Source organism: Lissotriton helveticus, chromosome 1_1, assembly GCF_964261635.1.
Source record: "Lissotriton helveticus chromosome 1_1, aLisHel1.1, whole genome shotgun sequence".
Taxonomy (NCBI): domain Eukaryota; kingdom Metazoa; phylum Chordata; class Amphibia; order Caudata; family Salamandridae; genus Lissotriton; species Lissotriton helveticus.
The window spans coordinates 970,131,846-970,150,616 of record NC_136057.1 but is presented as its reverse complement, the minus strand read 5'-3'; the positions used below and the strand labels follow the sequence as shown (position 1 = coordinate 970,150,616).

The 18,771-nt window shown below is 41.9% G+C and overlaps 1 protein-coding gene across 5 annotated transcripts in view; it reads right to left on the bottom strand.

The window, feature by feature from the left end:
• ANKRD16 (ankyrin repeat domain 16) overlaps positions 1–17,650 on the bottom strand; it is a 415,867-nt gene extending 398,217 nt beyond the window's left edge. For 4 of the 5 annotated variants that reach the window (XR_013607335.1, XR_013607341.1, XM_078677289.1 and 1 more), the window contains exon 1: positions 17,517–17,650. The gene's annotated coding sequence lies outside the window, so the exon portion shown is untranslated. Of the gene's footprint in view, positions 1–17,226; positions 17,363–17,516 lie in introns of those variants that run through there. The other variant, XM_078677294.1, reaches the window with a different exon arrangement.
• Positions 17,651–18,771: the final 1,121 nt, after the last annotated feature.

Genomic DNA, 18,771 nt, shown 5'->3' with positions numbered 1-18,771 from the left:
ATTCCTTCCAATAGGGAAACAAAAAAGCAAAGAACAAACGCTCACTACATGGCAGTCAGAGGAAGAAGTCCTGCTCATTATGAACTTTACACAAACATTTGAAGCATGGGGTATAAAACTATCTAAACCCATCATACCATGTTACCCTGGACTCCTTATTGAAAACTCGTCTTACAAAGTAAAACATGGATCAGGACAAACACAAGAGAAATGTCAGGTATTGCAAAACATAAAAGGAAGAAGACCAACTACTTCATAGAGGTGTGGCGCACATAAAGGTCAGAAGGAGAACATAGGATTAGATCAAAATCAATCGAGCTGGCTTCCAGGCACCCTTACTGACTTTAAGGGTAACTGACCCATGGAAAGACAAACATTCAAACATACATCTTCTCTTATGGAACACAGCTGGAGAAAAAGAATGGTGGAAGATGGCAGGCCTCCACAAGGCTGGGATACATGTGACATAATAGCCCTCCAAGAGACATGCAGGTTTTACACATTATACTATAATTGCACAAAAACAATGAGAAATATAGCTGGCTGAAAGGGGGCCTGGCAGTGTACATGTCCACAGCACTAAGCATCAAATCGGAACAGATAGCCTCACCTGGACCCAATGTGCAATTAATTGAATTCACTCCACGCATCTCTGATAAATCGAGACCAGTACTGCTAATTATTACATATGCTCATCCAAGGGCAAGGAAGAAAAACGCTTATAATGCCCTATTAATCGCCACAATCTCGGATATAAGATGCACTTACCCCTCTTGGGATATAGTGCTGACGGGAGATTTTAATCCCAATTTAATCTATTCCCTGGATGAAGGTGAGAAATTAGCCACTGACAACATATAGGTGAACATCTGGTAAATGCATTGGAGTATTTAGGAAGGAGAGTTATAAATGGCACATCGACGGACGACATCCCTCCGAAATATACATATCATGGAGGGAAGACACGATCACCTATTAAATTGACCTAAAACAACTTAAATGAAACATCAGAGGAGCGCCAAAAGACATTAAACGGACTAATAAGAGTGAGCAAAAATGAGGGTCCGAACAAAATATAAGCTTAGGTAAACTTCACATCAAAACTGACATCATTAATGTCAGGAGAACAAAAACAGGTATAAAGAAATAAAAACTGTAAGGAATTAACAAGTGAAGTTCAAATCCTGAAACGTGAACTAAAGAAAGCCATCAGGAGACTAAAAACAATGGACCCGGATCAAACGGCATGGGACACCGCACGTCAGCGGAGGAAAGAATACAAAAAGAAGTTATGGGAAGGTAAAAGAAATAGACAATAGATTCTAGACAAAACTATTGTGCAGTGCCCGGAAAAACAACTTTTGGGGAAATAATAAATAATTTGAATAGGTCTAACAAAAAGATTTACAGAGATCACAACCGCTGAACAATTGGCTCTGAAGTACTGTGACGATTTTAACCAACAAGATCAATCGACTGCGACAAAAAATGTAGAAAATCCCACCTACGGAAAAGACGACATTTGTAGTCTAAAAGTAAAACCAGCTTTGTCATTTTATTACAGGCCTTGAAAAGTCAAAAAATTGTTACTAGACCTGCAGGTCTAGTGACTTAAATAATCTACTTGAACTAATCATAATGCTCTTGACCCATAAACTGGTTTCAAATTATGTGATCCTGGGCAAGTATTTTAATTCACTGAGATGCCATTTTCTTTTTTGTCACTTATGAGAGCATCTTCAAATATGCAAGTTCAGCGCGTCTGCTGTACAGAAAACTCTTTTGTTTGATTTAATAGAATAACCATTAGCTCCATATAAAATACAAATCTAGCCACATATAAGATATCCTTGACTGCAGACTTGCCTCTTAGTTCATTAAATGCTTTGTTATCAGGGCTTGGCCAGGAATGTCTCTCACATCATGTTTAAAAACTATCACTTTTAATAAATAAATAACTAAAGCATAAAGTAGCAGCCCACTTCTATTTTTTTAAGAGTTTTATATAGCGCAAACTTGAGCCGAAGGTATTGGGTATCAGAGCGTTTTACATAGCACCAGTTGCGTTACATGAGGACACATTCATTTTATTTAGGCACCGGGAGATTAAGTGATTTGCCCAGAATCACAGGATGTTCAGCGTCATTGCCGAGACTCAAACCCGTTCCCCAGATTCAAGGTTGACCGCCCTAGCCATTAGGCCAATTCCTCTCCTCTGCTATTTACAATCAGCAGATTTTACATTGAAATGGCCACAACATTTGTCCCCGACATGTGGTTTTAAAACTTTATGGTGTACAATGGTTAGAAATAAAGTTTCCACAAATATTCGTAATTTGCACATCACCAGTGTTCTGATTTGTTTTCCTCCAATTTAAATCTTTGTTTGCATCACACTTCTGAATTACAAAAAAAAGTTATTTCATAATTCCTGATCTGCTTGTACTATTCATTTACAAGCTGTTCAAATGTTGTTTTAGAGAGAAAAAACTGACATTTTACAGCATTTTGTTCCACAATTATTGTCAGATAGCTCACCTGACAAACAGCATTAACTGTAATAAGATAAAGAAAAGTAACAAGCATTAAAATGTAATAGGTCTCACCTCTCATTAAGTTAAAGCCATTTGCTCTGCTATACAATACGATTAGCAAAGCAAATGGCTTCAACTTAATCGAAGGCGTGACCTGTTGCATTTTCAATGCTTGTTCCTCATGTATTCCTCCACCCAAGGAAAGTTTAGAGATAATGCCCTCTGCTAAGCATGCCCTCTCAACACACTGGTGTGTCTAAACCCTTGCCACCCCCCTTGAAGACTGCGTTACCTCTGCAGTGTTCTCCTGGTTCAATAATGAAATATAGGGCAAACTCCTCACAATGGCTCAGTCCCAATCACACACGGAGAATGTTGCTAATTGTGCACTTACCCCCTGAAGTTCCTGGTATGTGTTAATAATCCTTCAAAATGGATACCAGGTTGGTGGCCTTTGACAATGGGATAATTTCCTTCTCCCGTCCTTACAATCTTGTTTGCGCCTTAGGTAAACAAGGTAACAACCTCTGTTGGGATGCTTAAGATCAATCGTCGTGAATTATTTTGTTGTTCATTTAGTACACCTCAGAGATAGTTCTCCATACTTTCTGATGCATTTTTCCCACTTGGGAAACTGTCAACATGTTTCCACCCAATAATCTTTTCAAAGGGGCTTATCAAAACAATGACTGACAAAAAATAAGAATATCCTGTAAAGAACAGTTACAATTATTTCCATGAGATTATTACCATAGTGCCAAGTGGTCGCAACAAATTGGCACTACCATGTGCATTGCACAGGAATTTACAATGATTGCCCGGTAAATGTTCTAACACTAGAGTAACTGTTCTATAAAGAAGGAACATAAAAGAACTAGTGCTTTGGCACATAGACTGACCACCTTGAATGATTTCATTATATTTGTGTACCATTTTATGAACATTATTAATACCATTATTAATGAACTGTACCATTACAGATTTCACAAAAGGGAGGTGGCTAACTTTAATGCTGCATATTTTCAGGTTACAGAGAGATTCCCTCCATCTGACCTGAATTGAGATTACAATAATTTAGTGCTAAGAACTTAGTCTTATTGGTGCCTGTTACATTTCGAGGTCCTTGAAATTAATTGAAAGTTCTAAAGCTAGAACTGATGATAGAAGACGTGACTGTGGCTCAGAATAACTGATGGAATATCATAGACTTTGGAGGCATTGGTCTACATTTCTGACTCTTTAAACAGACCAAGCACCCATCCTTTATAGTTCTGCATCTTCAGGACGCTCTCCGCAGGTGAAGAGGAGCAAGAAGCAGCTCGCATGGACAGGGCACAGTTACCTGCGAGGAGTATCTACACTATCAGCTTTCGCTGCACACCGCGCTAAAGCCTTGTTTCACCTTCAGTTAAGTGACTGCTTACACTTGCACTCACTCAGAAACAGCTGTTACATGAACAATGGTTAGAAGAGGGAGCTGCCATCATGGACAAACTGCTTTACGCCACTAGCCATGGCCACATCCACTACAACTGGCCCAAGCTGTCCATACAGTGCAAGTCATTTATGCCTGTATTAAAAGGCTTCCTGACACTTTACAAAAACAGGAGGTTTCTGGATGCTCTGCTAAGGTAAATTTGTTTTAATGGCAAGTTTTATGCTTGTCCTAGCTATAGACTTGTCGACCATCGTGTAACACCATCCTCCGCACTCCTAGGATATCAACTGTAGGGAGTGTCCACAGTGGGTGTAAGAGGGCATGACCCCTGCTATACATCCAGGCTAACCACTGTCTCTGTAAGTTCCATTTAGACTCACTGTAGGCACAGTTATGTGACTATACTAAAAACCCTGGCCTGAATACGACCTCTTAGATCTGCACTGGACACCCTTAGTCTAGCACAGGAAAACAAGCAAATTCCCCATGCACCACGCAGGATGTAGAAACCCTGGTTAGCACTCAAATCAATCAAGAAAGGGCAGACTTGGGTAATGTGCCCTTGAACTAACCAACCCTACCGATCTGTCAGCATTAAAAGTAAGAGAAGACCGACTAACACTGCAGCCCTGGTGTACACTGGGGACCACAAATGGAGAAGCACTTTTTCTTAGTGACACGCTATTATCAAACACCCCCTCCCCCCCACCTGCGAGCCAAGCAAGTAAGCAAGAAAAATAAATAAGGGCTACCCAGGCGCCTGCGCTCACAATGCGCAATGTTTATAACAGCGGGGACTAGATGCTTTACTGGCGTCGCAAAAAAAAGTCCCCAGAGTGTCACGCCACCAGTAAAGCATCCAATCCCTGTGTGCACATCTACTGTATCTTCTGTCTCTCCGCGTGCAAGTTTTGGAATCCGCATCGATTCCAAAAGGCCCTTGTCATGGCGAGACCATCGCATGCGTGCAGCTACGCCAGACGAGACCTAAAAAACATTTTCCAGGAACACATGAGCAACAATTAATTAACAGACATCTGACAATTGACCTTTGTCCTTGAGCAGTCCACAAATGTGTCACGATATAACAAGATTTAAAGGCCTCTTAATTGATCATTTACTTGCTGAAGGAACAGGACACCTGTTTCTTCCAGCTTAAGTTTATTCACCAGCAGGGTCGAGTAAGTGCTAAAAATAGCTCGACCTGCTAAAATTTCACTCGCAATGGCGAGTGAGTGAGTGGATTTTTCTAGGCCTGTATTCAGTAGAAGAAATAACAAGCACAATACGGAAAGGTAGAGAAGATGGCGCACCAGGGCCCAATGGTATCCCGCAAGCAATTTTCAAACACGATCTATCTTTTTGGAGCAACCAACTAACCACAATATTTAAAGAAATTGAGCTGTTAAATCAAATACCATCTGGTTGGCAAGGCTCAATCATCACACCGATCTACAAATACAAAGGAGGAGATAGAACATGTCCATCGAATTATAGGTTAATTGCCCTATTGATGTAGAAGCAAAGTACTACGCCTCTTTGATTCTAGCAGACCTGATTGATTGGTCGGACAAGTTTAACCTGATTCCAGTCAACCAAACAAGTTTTAGAAAAGTGATTGGGATGATCACAAACATACTAAATCTCTCATTAATATCAGACAAATGCAAGCGGAAGAAACAACTGCACCTTTGCTTAATAGATCTAGAGGCAGATTTGACAGTGTGGATTGTCACTACCTGTGGAAAAAACTGAGAGCTTGGAACATTCCTGAGAGAAAATTAAGAGGTATACTGCTATTCTACCCCCAAACATGGATACGAATAAAGTTGGGTGATGGCTCCAGAATATCAAGAAAGTGGAATACAAAGGCCTAAAACAGGGATGCGTGTTGGCACCGCACCTATTTAAACTATTATGTCTGATCTGATTCAACGGCTTGAGAAGATCAAATCTCATCCACTGAAATTGGGAAAATTATCATTATCGCATCTTTCTTATGCGGATGATGTGGTGTTAATTAGCCTAACTAAGATCGGTCTCCGAATGTCTCTTACGGAAATGATGAAATATATAACAACTAACAAACTAGAAATGAACACATCAAAAAGTAACACAATGTTCATCAGCAATTACCCAAGCACCAAGCAGAACATTATGCTCAATAGTAAACCATTAGAGGAAGTAACCAGTTATAAATACCTGGAGTTTTACATGGATAACAGATCAAACCATCATGAGCAGAAAAATTGTCACAGAAAACTACTGCATTAGCGTTCGCCTGTAGGACCCTGACCAAAAAACTTAAGGGCCCTTCATACAAACCATTGCTTGCAGTGATATCATCACAAATGCTTCCAACTATAATGTATGCCAGCATTGCTCTGCATGGTAAAGATTCTGTACTTTTGAACAAACTGCTAGTCTCAACCTATAAAAAGTTTTTTCAGATCCACCCGTCAGCCTCACCAGCCCAAGTGTGACTTGAATTTGGCCTTATAAATGAAACAATAGGGAGAATGTACACCACAATAAAGCTTTGGTATCGATTGAAACAGAATACAGATGACTCCCTACTCAATACGGCCCTTTGGACAGAACTTAAAAATGATTTTAAAAAAATAATTTTGTATATAATCAATAACTTCAGAAAGCATTAACTACTTGCTAGATGCGGAGAAAGCATTTGACCGAGTGGGGTGGGAGTACCTCTGGGCAACATTAAGGGCATTCGGTATACAGGGACAATATTTGAGATGGATCCAATCCCTATACGAGGCACCAACAGCTATAGCAAGCTATTTGGGAAACAACTCAGACAGCTTTTTAATAAAAAGGGGTACTAGACAGGGGTGTCCCCTTTCACCCCTGCTATTCGCCTTAGCCTTAGAACCATTTCTAAATGCGCTAACATTTCAAGACCACATTATCCCAATAGAACATGAAGGCAAGAGCTTAAAAATCACCGACTTCGCTGATGACATTGCTATATTTACCTCCGATCTGGTACAAGCTATGCCTAACATAATTAAGGAAGCTAGGGACTTTGGCGCTATCTCGGGCTATCGGTTAAACGTCAATAAAACTCAAGTGATAGCGAATTATCAACCCCTACAACCGATAATAGGCTTATGCCCCAACGCCACTTATTTAGGGGTGAAAGTCACTTCCAACATCGATAAAATCATTTCATTAAACTATGAACCCCTACTTAAAGATATCGCATCCACCCTTAAAAACTGGCATAAAATACCACTTAGCTTGATCGGACGCATTAATACAATTAAAATGAAAATAGTACCGAAAATATTATACCGGTTTAGATCCATCCCGCTACAACTGAACAAATCTTACATTAAGAGAATAGAAAGCATTTGTAGCAACTATATCTGGGGATATAAAAAAGCCCGTAGGTCGATGACGGCACTGAAATTATCAATTGAACAAGCATTTACAATGCAACGGTTTCGCCTTTGGAAAAGTTTGAGCTATTGGCATTGTAAATGACAAAATTTGTATTTATGTGTTGGTTTTGAAAACAGATAAATAAATGGCATTGTCATTTACATTGCCAATAGCTCGAACTTTTCCAAAGGCGAAACCGTTGCATTGTAAATGCTTGTTTCAAAGGGGGCCTCGAAACGGGTTCCTATCGGGCTCTGTTTTGTGCCCTGGCACAGGCGGTCCTCTTTATCCCGAACTGCAGTGACAACAGGCACATCCTGTGCTCACACTGCTCACTTATCACTCCTGGAGAAGTTAGGGCATGACGTCATGCCAGGTGAGCATTGTAGGGGAATGGAAATCCTTTAAAGAGAGTCATTTTCTCTCTGGATTTCCCTTCTCTTTTTGAAACTCAGGAGCAGCAACATTATCACCAGTGCTTTAAGTCAAAGCTTTTTCAATGATATATACAAGCCATAGTTGCTGCTTATTTATCTTAGCCAACTAACAACCATTGACAAAGTCAATAGCCCTGGCTTTTTGTAGGGATGATGTTAATTGTTCTATCATATACCTGGATGCATATGAATGAAACATCAAAATACAAGTCGGGCAGCACACTATGCTAAGCACAGGTTTTTAATTTACCTGTTTTTAAGCCACGCCCTAATTACAACAGCCACGCCCCTTTGAGAGACCACCCCCAGTTTTTTCATCCCACTTAAAGCCCTGGCTATGATGGATAGTTTCCATGTTGGTCGCGCGCTGCACACTGCAGGGTCCCAGCAGCACTGCACTATTAGCGCCCCGTGCTCCACCCGCTGGCCTGAGGTCACTCTCCCCTGCGCCCGGCCCGGAGCCCGCCCATCCTCCAAACCCTCCTTCCAAAGGAAGCGGGCAGGGCTGGATCCCCCGCCATTGACGTCAGCAGCGAGGCCACGTGACCCCAAAGGAGCACCAGCGGCGCAGGGGAGGGGAGGCGCGCGCTCACCGCACGCGCACACACTGACAGGCGCAGACACGCAGCCACAGAGGGGCGCACTGATTCAGTGACACATGCAGACGCACCGAAGCAGGCATGTAGAGACGTGCGTTGACATACAGGCGCCAACACGGTGACAGGCCCACGCAGCGACCGAGACACACACACAAAGTGACAGTGAGCAATCTACTCCTCCATGTTGAGGAACGCACCGTGGCATACATGCACAACGACAGGGAAAAGGAAAAACAGAAAACCTCGGAGATATAGGGCACATACGGGGATAGGTACACAGTGAAGGAGGAAAACCAAAGAGACGAATGCATTGAGAGACACACAGGAGACCTTGATGCACACACGGCAAGTAAAAAAAACAAAACACATACACGTCCAATCAAGCATAGAGGCCGTGACAAAGGCACACGTTGTAGCAGGCACAGCAAGGGACAAACAAAAGCAACAATAAACACTATGACACACGCACAGTGACATACAGGTTCAGCTCCGAGCAAAAATGCACACATTAACAAAAATAACACGATGACAAGCTCGGTGACAGGTAAAGCAAAGTGACAGAAACAGACAGAGGCAAATTGATTGACACAAACCAGCCTGACAGTGACAGGAAAACATGCACGAGGCAAAATCCCCTCGCTAGGGGGGCATGGTGAGAACAAGTCAGGTCCCGGGCCGGCCAGCCAATCATAGCGCGGCCCGGGGATGACGTCACGGGGGTGTCCCGGGCCGGCAGCCAATCGCAGCGTCGCCCGGGACAAAGGGGCGGGGCTTAAAAAAAGCCCGAGAAACGCCCCCAAATCGCGTTTTCCCCGAGAAAGCGCGATTGACAGCCTCTGTCTCCCAATGGCTAGCCTCCATTTATGGAGCTAGCCAATGAAAGACAGAGGCGGGTCATCGATCAGATATAGAACTCAAGAGGTTTTGCTAGCGCATGCGCACTACGTGCGCACTTGCAGGCAAAACCTAAAAAACAAGCAGAGAAACTGGCAACAGAAAATAGAAGGCCCTCTAGCCAGGGACAGGTCATCACACCATCTTTTAACTATCTCGGACAGGAATTAGAAGCAAAACCCTGGACGTAAGGCATTGGCCGGGCCCTTCAACAAGTATAACACAAGCAAGCAGATGTAGGGTCGTCTCCAACCGGACTTCCCGATAGAGAATAGATCAACCATGGCTGCGCAGAAATTTCCCTACCGGGGCAAGTGGATTGGTGAACACCCTAGGGCAGATTTCATACCAAAGGACTGAAAATGCAAGGACAAATTAGCAAACCTCCTGAATCGCCAATCAGAGAAACCAGACTGGAATGTGGAGATAGGCATTCCTCAAATCATGTGCCATCATAAAAGTCTGCAGGCATGACAAAGGAAATGATGCCCCTAGAGATGTGATACTCAAAGTACGGCCCGGGGCAGCATGCGGCCCTCCTGACCGTTCGTTACACACGGCCCCCTGAGCAGCAGCAGCAGCACTGGGCTGCTGTTTGCGCGACTCAACACTAACATTATAAAAAAATAATTTACAGCAAGCACTTATTTTAAGGTTATTTGCAGTTAAACAAAAGGAAGTAACTAGGCCCTTAACTTTAGGAACACCTTCATTAATAAAGACAGCAAACATGTAAAAATACGATAGTCTTTTGAAAATGTCAAAAAGTGTATTTCATTGACCTGTAGAACCATTTCACCGTAGTAAATCAAATTATAGCAGTGCATTCAGCAATAGATTTTTTTTTTAAGTGATGGTTTTCAATCATGAATTTAGGAACATTCATGCTTTCCACGGCCCCCTTCCTCCTATAATGCCATTAGTGATTACATCCAAGCACAGGAGATGGTTTTGTGCTGCACGTATCCTGAAATCATATATTTCGAGGCCCTCTTATATGTGATAATAAAGAAAAAGGAGGGAATTGAAATAAAGCAATTGCCCATGGTCACACAATTTGGTCAAGTAGAGAAGCAGAGATTTATCCCAGGTTTTCTGGTTGCACATTTCGCAACTGAGTACAGCCAGTATATATACACATGCTTTGCTTCCCCTACACTCACTTTACAACCCCCTCCCCCGCTGGCATCAGTGTGGCCTCGGTCACACCAAAGACCAAACATTGCGGCCCCCGGTAAAATGTTTGTAAATACCCATGCAGTACACCATATTTAGTGTTGTTGGTTATCCACCCAATGACTTGTCTATCCAGTAGTAACTGGTCTCTGCAAGGGTTTTTTTTTTTTTTAATAGCACTCGCAACCCATAACGAGTCGGTGTCTAAGCTCCTTCCAATATTTTCATATAATGGGAAAAAGACAAGAGTAGATTGTGAGGCCTTTTCTTTGTGTGTTGTGGCAATAGGTGGTGATTGGGCAGCATCCATGGTGGATACTGTTATTTATCATTGCTTTTTGAAGGCTTAAGACTATTTTGCTCCATTTGAATAACAGGGTTGTTCATTTTGTAAATTTGTTTCTCAAAAGTGACAATAACGAGCAGTCAATTTTTGATCAAGGTAGTTTTAAAGTGACTTGAATTATATCATAATGCGAACTGATTTCGATGTTGTAGGGAAATAAAATAAAACCGCAAAATACACTTCACAACTTAATATATAGTTCCCACGCATCCTCATATGTTCTGCAAGCGCAAAGCGTCACACCAGGAGAACAAGGTGTCCTGAAAAATTATAATGGTAAGTCGGCCACAATAATCTAGACCCACATCCATGTAGATATAATACATATACTCACATCTTCCCTATGAACCAACCTACTCCGGTTCTCTAATACTTTAGCTACATATTGCCATCACGTCTTGACTCCCTTACAATTCGCGCCAACTGTTGTGACCTCACATAAACGAGGTTTGAGACAATAGGAAAGAAACTCTATTTACCCAATAACTTGCTTTAACTTGAAAAGGACACGGGAGACAGAAAACAAATAAAAATAACAGTTTGCATACGCGACAAAGTAAACAAAGAAAAATCAACATGTTGACCCTCTGTTGAGTACAGACAGCTGCCATGCAAGGAACCACAACGCATACAGACCCTACCCATTACATCACCTTAGGCTCACTGGCTCAGATGCCCACCGACTCTATCATCCCAATAGCATAGCCTCTTTCTCCCCGTTTACTTTCATCACCCCTTTCACTCATGGTAAAGTGCTCTAAGCACTGCCGCTCTTTCAACACCCCTAGCTCGTTCCCACACCCCCCTAGTACAGCAGCAAATCCACGCCAGGGGCAGTTACAGGTACAATCTTGCCCCGCCCTCACTTGTTGGTCTGGTGGTACAGCGCCTCCATGCTGCTCTCCCGGTGCTGAACTTCCCCGCTCCACCTCCTCCTTTCCACTTCGTGGCGGCAGCTTAGACTGCAACTCTGACAGCACACGTCACCACAAGCCAGGGCATTTCCGGGCCGGCGTCAGAGCCAGTTCCGGTGCAAAGGGCGTTGCTGCCAAGCCAGCCGGAGCGTCACAGATCAGCGGGAGCCCACGGGTGAACATTGATCTTGTTTTTTTTTATGGCCAGCGTTTGCCGGACTAGGGGTAACTAACAGGTCATAACTTCATTAGTTACATATGAAAATGCGCAGTCTTCTTACTGCGACGGGTGCAGCAAACCAGTAAAAGCACGTCCGTTTTCTGTTTTCATGACATTTTTATTAAAGGTATTGTGAAACAGGAATTTCGCTGCTTTGCCAAACTATTAACCAGTTTATATTTTGAGTGTGTGGATAGGTGTGCAGTATGCCTGTAGAATCCTCTGTTTGGCGAGTGCACGCAAACAGTGCAGTACTTCTGCAACAATCCGAGCAGTATTTTTCGAGTTCCACGTTGCACGAACGGGAGGGGGGCGGGAGAGAACACGGACGGGAGGGGGACGGGAGGGGACACGGACGACGGGAGGGGGGCGGGAGAGGACACGGACGGCGGGAGGGGGGCGGGAGAGGACACGGACGGCGGGAGAGGACACGGACGACGGGAGGGGGGCGGGAGAGGACACGGACGGCGGGAAAGGGGAGGGAACAGGAAAAAACGTAACTCCGCCCTGGGAAAAAATCTCGGGAACGCCCCCGAATCTGGTCCGGCCTTGACGGACAGATCCGGCACTCAATGGCTAGCCTCCATTTATGGAGCTAGCCAATGAGAGCCGGGGGACGTTCCCGAAGTGCTTATTGGGGACATAGGATTTCACCTGCGCTGAAAGGCTGCGCAGCAGCCTTCGGCAGGCGAAACCCAAAAAGGGGGATTAAATTTCCCGGAGTTAAAAGTTTACTTTTTTGCAACTTTTATTTCATGCATACGTAGCCTCTTGTCTAAAGAAACCCCCCTATTCCACCATCAATTTATGCTAGGGCCACAAAGTAACCAGTTTCTAATTCGGGTACATGACCCGAATTATTACAAGAGAGTCAAATTTAAGACTGCGAGAGCTATCAAAAGAATTTGGGATCAAATTATGGATACTGATAAAATATCCTTTTTCAACGCTGAATTACCAATATGGGGGAATCCAGGGCTGCCAAGTATCTTCTCCGATGGTGCTTGTACTCAATGGCTAGATCAGAGTATTAACTCGTTAGGAGATCTTTATGGTTCTGAAGGTTTCCTAAGCTTTAATACATTTAAAATACTATATAAAATCAAAGATACTATGTATTTTAAATATATGCAGATACAGGACTTTTTGATTAATAAAATGAAAATTGAGAGTGTTGAGCAATCAGACATCTTAAAATGCATTTACTCGAATCATATTAAATCTCTTATTAGTGAAAGTTACACTCTTTTGAATAAAGGCCATGCTGGGGATTGTGGCAAAATGGCGGACAAATGGACTAACAGGTTGGGAATTAATATTAATTCCAACCAGATTATGAGCTCACTTAAACAAATAAACCGAGTGGTTCACTCCTCAAACTTAAGGTTACAATTTTATAGAACAATTACCCAATTATACTATACACCACAAAGAATTTCTGGCTGGACTTCTGGCAATACTCCCAATGAACGTACTAAATGTTTAAAATGCAATAAAAAAGCTGCTGGCTTAGAACATATGCTTTACCAGTGCCCAAAACTTTCAACCTTTTGGTCAGGAATAATCGACGTTCTTAATAAAAAACACATAATTTCACCGGTTCTTTCCGCCCATTTAGTTTTTCTTGACATACAAGATACTAATAGTAACTTTAAAGATTTAATAACAATTATTTTTGCTTGTGCAAGACTGGCCATTGCGCGAACCTGGATATCGAAAGAACCCCCAAATGTCATGGATTGGTGGTATTTAATTCATGAGATCTACACTATGGAGCTCTCACTGGCTAAACTAAGAGGCCCAAAAGCATTAAAAGGAAGGGAAAAAATATGGGGAATATTTATTAACTAAATGCATGATCTTACTGAGTTAACGGCACTCTTGATCCTTTTTGTCCTTTTTGTTATTTACGGTTTCCTTTATTCTTCTCCTCTTTTCTTTTCCTTTTTTTTTCTTTCTATATATACAATGACTATTATACGCATAGCTAATTATATATGTATGTATAACTAATGTGATTTCAATATTGTATTTGTTTTTTTCTTCCTCTTGCAATACATAAAAATGTGTAAAAAAAAAAAAAGAAAGCATTAACTACTTGCACGACCGAGCTATGGAACAATAATCCTCCTCATTCGACCTTTAAATAAATAATAAACAAAACAGCAAAATATCTCTCCATGTTACTCGATAAAAATACCTTCAACCTGGTTGGTGATTAAAAACCATAAGACTCTTGTACCGGCGCCCTATTTAAGTATTACATTTTAGATTATCAAAAAAGACAGTTGATGGCCTTACGCTTTGGAAAATTACCTTCAATTGTGGACCAGCCAAGCTGGGTTCACAAAGCGGCCACAACATGCAGACTCTGCGGTAGCAAAAAAGAGGACTTTATTAATCTAATCTGCATATGCCCCAAACTTTATACAGCACGAGTCACTGTATTAATAAAAGCTCTAAACGTCAGAGGAATAAGGATAAGCAGAGTAGATATAATAAAAGGGCTAGATCCGTCAGAAGCTCTAAACGTCAGAGGAATAAGGATATGCAGAGTGGCTATAATAAAAGGGCTAGATCCGTCAGACCCTCAACTGAACTGCAAGCTGATAATATTTCTTAACCTTCACGGCCAGGCTTTGAAAACCGAAACCCTAACTATACTACAGAATGTGAAAAAATTATGAATTACTAAGAAATTTTATTGTACAGGTTATTCAAGCTGATAATTTCTCAAGATTACGTCCAGGCTTTGAAAATTGAAAACTCTAACAATACTGCAGAATGTGGAAATTGTATGAATTATTAAGATTTGTTTATTGTACAGGCCATCAACTACATTAGAGGTGCATGAACATCATTGATTGTAACTACTGGGAATGTAAAGCCTAAAATTAGAAATCTTGTTTTAAAAGTATGAAGATATTTTATTGCTCTTTTTTATGCATGTGAAAAATTGTTAAGGTTTTAATTAACTAAACAAACATTTATTACCATTTATAGGTGCAATTAATTAATCAACAAAACTAATCTGGGGAAATTATAAATCCCTCTTGCCACATCCCCCTCCCTTTTGCCAGTTTTTATGCCCAGGCTTGTAATTCATGTTCTCTTCTAAAGCTCTACATTGCTTTGTAACTATCTTTGAAGTATGCAAGTATGCATACATACAGGCTGCTGGCTAAGAGTGAAGGTCAACCAGATGTAATATGACATGTGGAGTTAGGCGAGCAGCTGAAAGGTTGAGTCAGGCTCAAGCCTGAAGCCTGGCTTGGGCTCAGCTGGAACCTTAAGCCTATAACGCTCATGTTTTTTGCCTGCCACCCTCACTCCTACATCATGCACAAAGAGGTAAAAACAAAGCATTAACATTTCAGGTAAAAAAGAGACAACTGGATACTCATTCAGTGGCTGATTCATAAAAAGAGAAAACAGAAAACCTGTATAAATTGTGGCTTCCTTGCTTAACCAACTTGTGTGAGCTTAGGCAAATATATTTTTTTTACCAATCTTCCTTTTTTTCACTTTCACATAGGAAACCACCTTCAAATACGGAAGTTCAGAAAACCTTCTCTACAAAAACCTATTGCATTTGATTTAATTTATACTACAATGTTGCTTTACCTATCAGAATCTGGGCCACAGGCAGGGTTCACGTAACAAATGTTTTTCCTCTTAATTCACTAATAGCACTGTCGCCAGGGTGGGGGCAGGAATTGGTTGATGCTACATTGTGACGTATTAACAACCGCGCTTCCATGTGTTAAAGAAATGCACATTTTTAAATTCTGAAAAGGCTTTATCATATTTTGCGTGATGTTTCTTGTATGATTCATGTTTTCATTGCTGGGCTCACGTAAAGGCTAAAGAGCCAAGCCCAGACCCTTGGTTTCGGCTCTCCCTTCACTTCAGCTCTAGACCTTCACGTAATGCTGAAAACTTACTGTTTGAGCCCCTACCTTCAAAAGAGAAAGATCGATGGCTCATTCCTTCTCAGGCAATGCAGTTAGAATCTGGAACTTGCTTCCTCCATTTCTCCGTACAACCAATTCTACCCGGACTTTCAATACAGACCTCAAATCTTTTCTCTTCCAAAGAGTCTTCCAGAATTAATACATCCCTTTTCATGTCCCTCAAGGCCGCTTGACATTCCCTTGATGTTCTAAGTTCTTACAATGCTGTAAATATGTTTTATATGCCTATACTAGCCAAATCCCGTTTTTTTTTTTGCTGTGATTGCCAACTCTTATTTTATTTTACTTTTTCAACTATGACGTTTGTATCTATAATGTGTAAGTTTGTAAATGTCATGTAAAGTACTTGGTTCAATTGTAAAGCGCTCCGACACCTTTGGGTAAAGTCTGTGCTATACAGGGCTTTAAGTGGGCCAGGTCTCACCGGTGCTGAGCACCGGCAGTTTTTTAAAGGGGGTTCGAAACGGGTCTCTTTTTGGGCTCTGCTTTGTGCCCTGGCACAGCCAGTCTGTTTTCTTCCGGATGTCCGCATGCACATCGATGTGTTGGTGCTCGCACTGCTTCCTTTTCACTAGTGGAGAAGTTACGGCATGACGTCATGCCAGGTGAGCGTTGTAGGGGGAAGGGAAAACCATTAAAGAGTCATTTTCTCTCTGGATTTCCCTTCTCTTTTTGAAACTCAGGAGCAGCAACGTTGTCGTGGTGTCACCAGGGATTTAAGTGAAAACTTTTTCAATATTATATACAGGCTATAGTTGCTGCTTATTTATCTTATGCGACTAACAACCATTGACAAAGCCAATAGTCCTGACTTGTTGTAGGTGTGTTACTTGTTGTATCATATATCTGGAAGCAATATTACAGAAACCGCAAAATACAAGTCGGGCAGCACTATGCTAAACAGATTTTTAGCCTAAAATTTTTTTAAGCCACGCCGGTAATTACATTGGCCACGCCCCTTTGAGAGACCGTCCAGTTTTTTCATCCCACTTAAAGCCCTGGCGCTATATAAAATTGCATAAATAAATAAATCTGCTGGCTCGCCCGCCCCTAATGACGTGACCGGCTACCAGCTGGCGTGACTACAATCACACTGGCCTACGGACCGGTAAAAATATTGTGAAGATGTATCTACAACAAGAAACGGAGTAACTAAACTCGTTTTAAAACAAACTACCCGTTAAAGTTAATCTTTGTTGCACGTCATCAATAAATGTGCTCTCGTTGATATGGCTTTATGGTACCATCACAAAAAAGAAACGTTGAATTATTAGAGTAAAAATACTAACTTTGTCAATTCTTCCAAATCAGGCATCAGAATTGTTGAGGATTAGGAGTACCAAATAAAGAGCTCACGCCAAGTAGTTCCAGTAGAGATTTATTCCGATACAGGATCCACGACTGTTTCCCTGCTTAACATCCCGTCAAGTGACTGCCAAAGCTTACATTCTAGAATGCACATTCTTTTAAGCAGTTCTACGCTATCAATTTCTAAAACCTAAGCAATGCTAATGCTAAAACACACATAAGAAATACCAGAACCTTATATACCACACAAATTCCCTAACGCCAGCCTTACCTTCCTCGGCTCGGCTTTCCTGTAAATTAAATTCTAATAAACTTCAATACAAGCAAGGAAATAATGTTCGCTGCACTGGCAGATTAACGAGGGTAGTGTCTCCCCGTCAAAGACAACGATTGGTTAGAAAGTACAATTCGCCCCGGATATAAAAATCCATCTGTCCCGGAAGTACCCCCCTCGCGCAAACAGTAGCACTGCTGTTAGTGAGGGAGACGTGGTTCGCGTTTCCTTTACAGACCTACACAGGAGCTTTTGCCGTTATGTCTATATGTTTGCCTGCATGCATACGCGGGACCCGTTGGCCCTTTCCACTAGGTTGACATTTATTTATGTCTAATGTTTTTAGAGGCAGGAAGGAGGTGTTTACGTTATGAAGGGACGGGACCTTCTTTTGAGACACTATTAAGTATTGCTCGTTTCAATCCATGGACGTGAAAAACGAAACTGCGTTAGAGGGTAAGCGAGATTTTTAGGTCTCGCCTAGCTATCCCGTAAGCGATGCCCTGCGAGATAATAAGTTTTATTAATTTATTTATTTAATGCATTTTTATAAAGCGCGGACTTAGCACTGTACAATAGAACCAGTTACGTTACATGAGAGAACTGTTGCAGGAATAGAGCAAACAAAAATAGCATGAACAGACTGTATAAGCAAAAATATAAACATATGTGACAAATTTACAATGACTAAAGAACTTCCTGGCAGGGTCTGAGAAGGAGTGAATTAGTTTTGAAAGTGTCTTTGGAATAAAAGAGATTTGAGGTCCGCTTTGAAGATCTGGATGGAGGTGATGGCACAGAGCGAAGGAGGAAGCGAGTTCCAGGTTCTCACCGCATTACCTGAGAACGATTGTGCCAACAGTTTTTCTCTTTTGAAGGAGGGGGGTTCAAGAAGGAACTTTTCCGCATTCCGAGAAGGTCTTGAGCCTCCAGCCAGTTTGAGTTTATTCGCCAGATAGCGAGGGGAGGAAGAGTGCAAAGCTTTGTGGGTGATGCACGCTGTTTTGTAGATAGCTCTAGCCTCGATGGGAAGCCATCGGAGAGAAGACAGGATAGGAGTGATGTGGTCACTTCGTTTGGACCCTGAAATGAAGCGAGCTGCTGAATGGAGGACGGATTTGAGCGGGGAGAGGTGAGATTTGGGAAGGCCAGTCAGAAGAGAATTACAATAGTCAAGTCTAGAGAGAACTAGCGATTGGACCAAGTTTTTTAGGTCATTCTCCGGGAAGAACCGATGAATCCCCCATAAAAG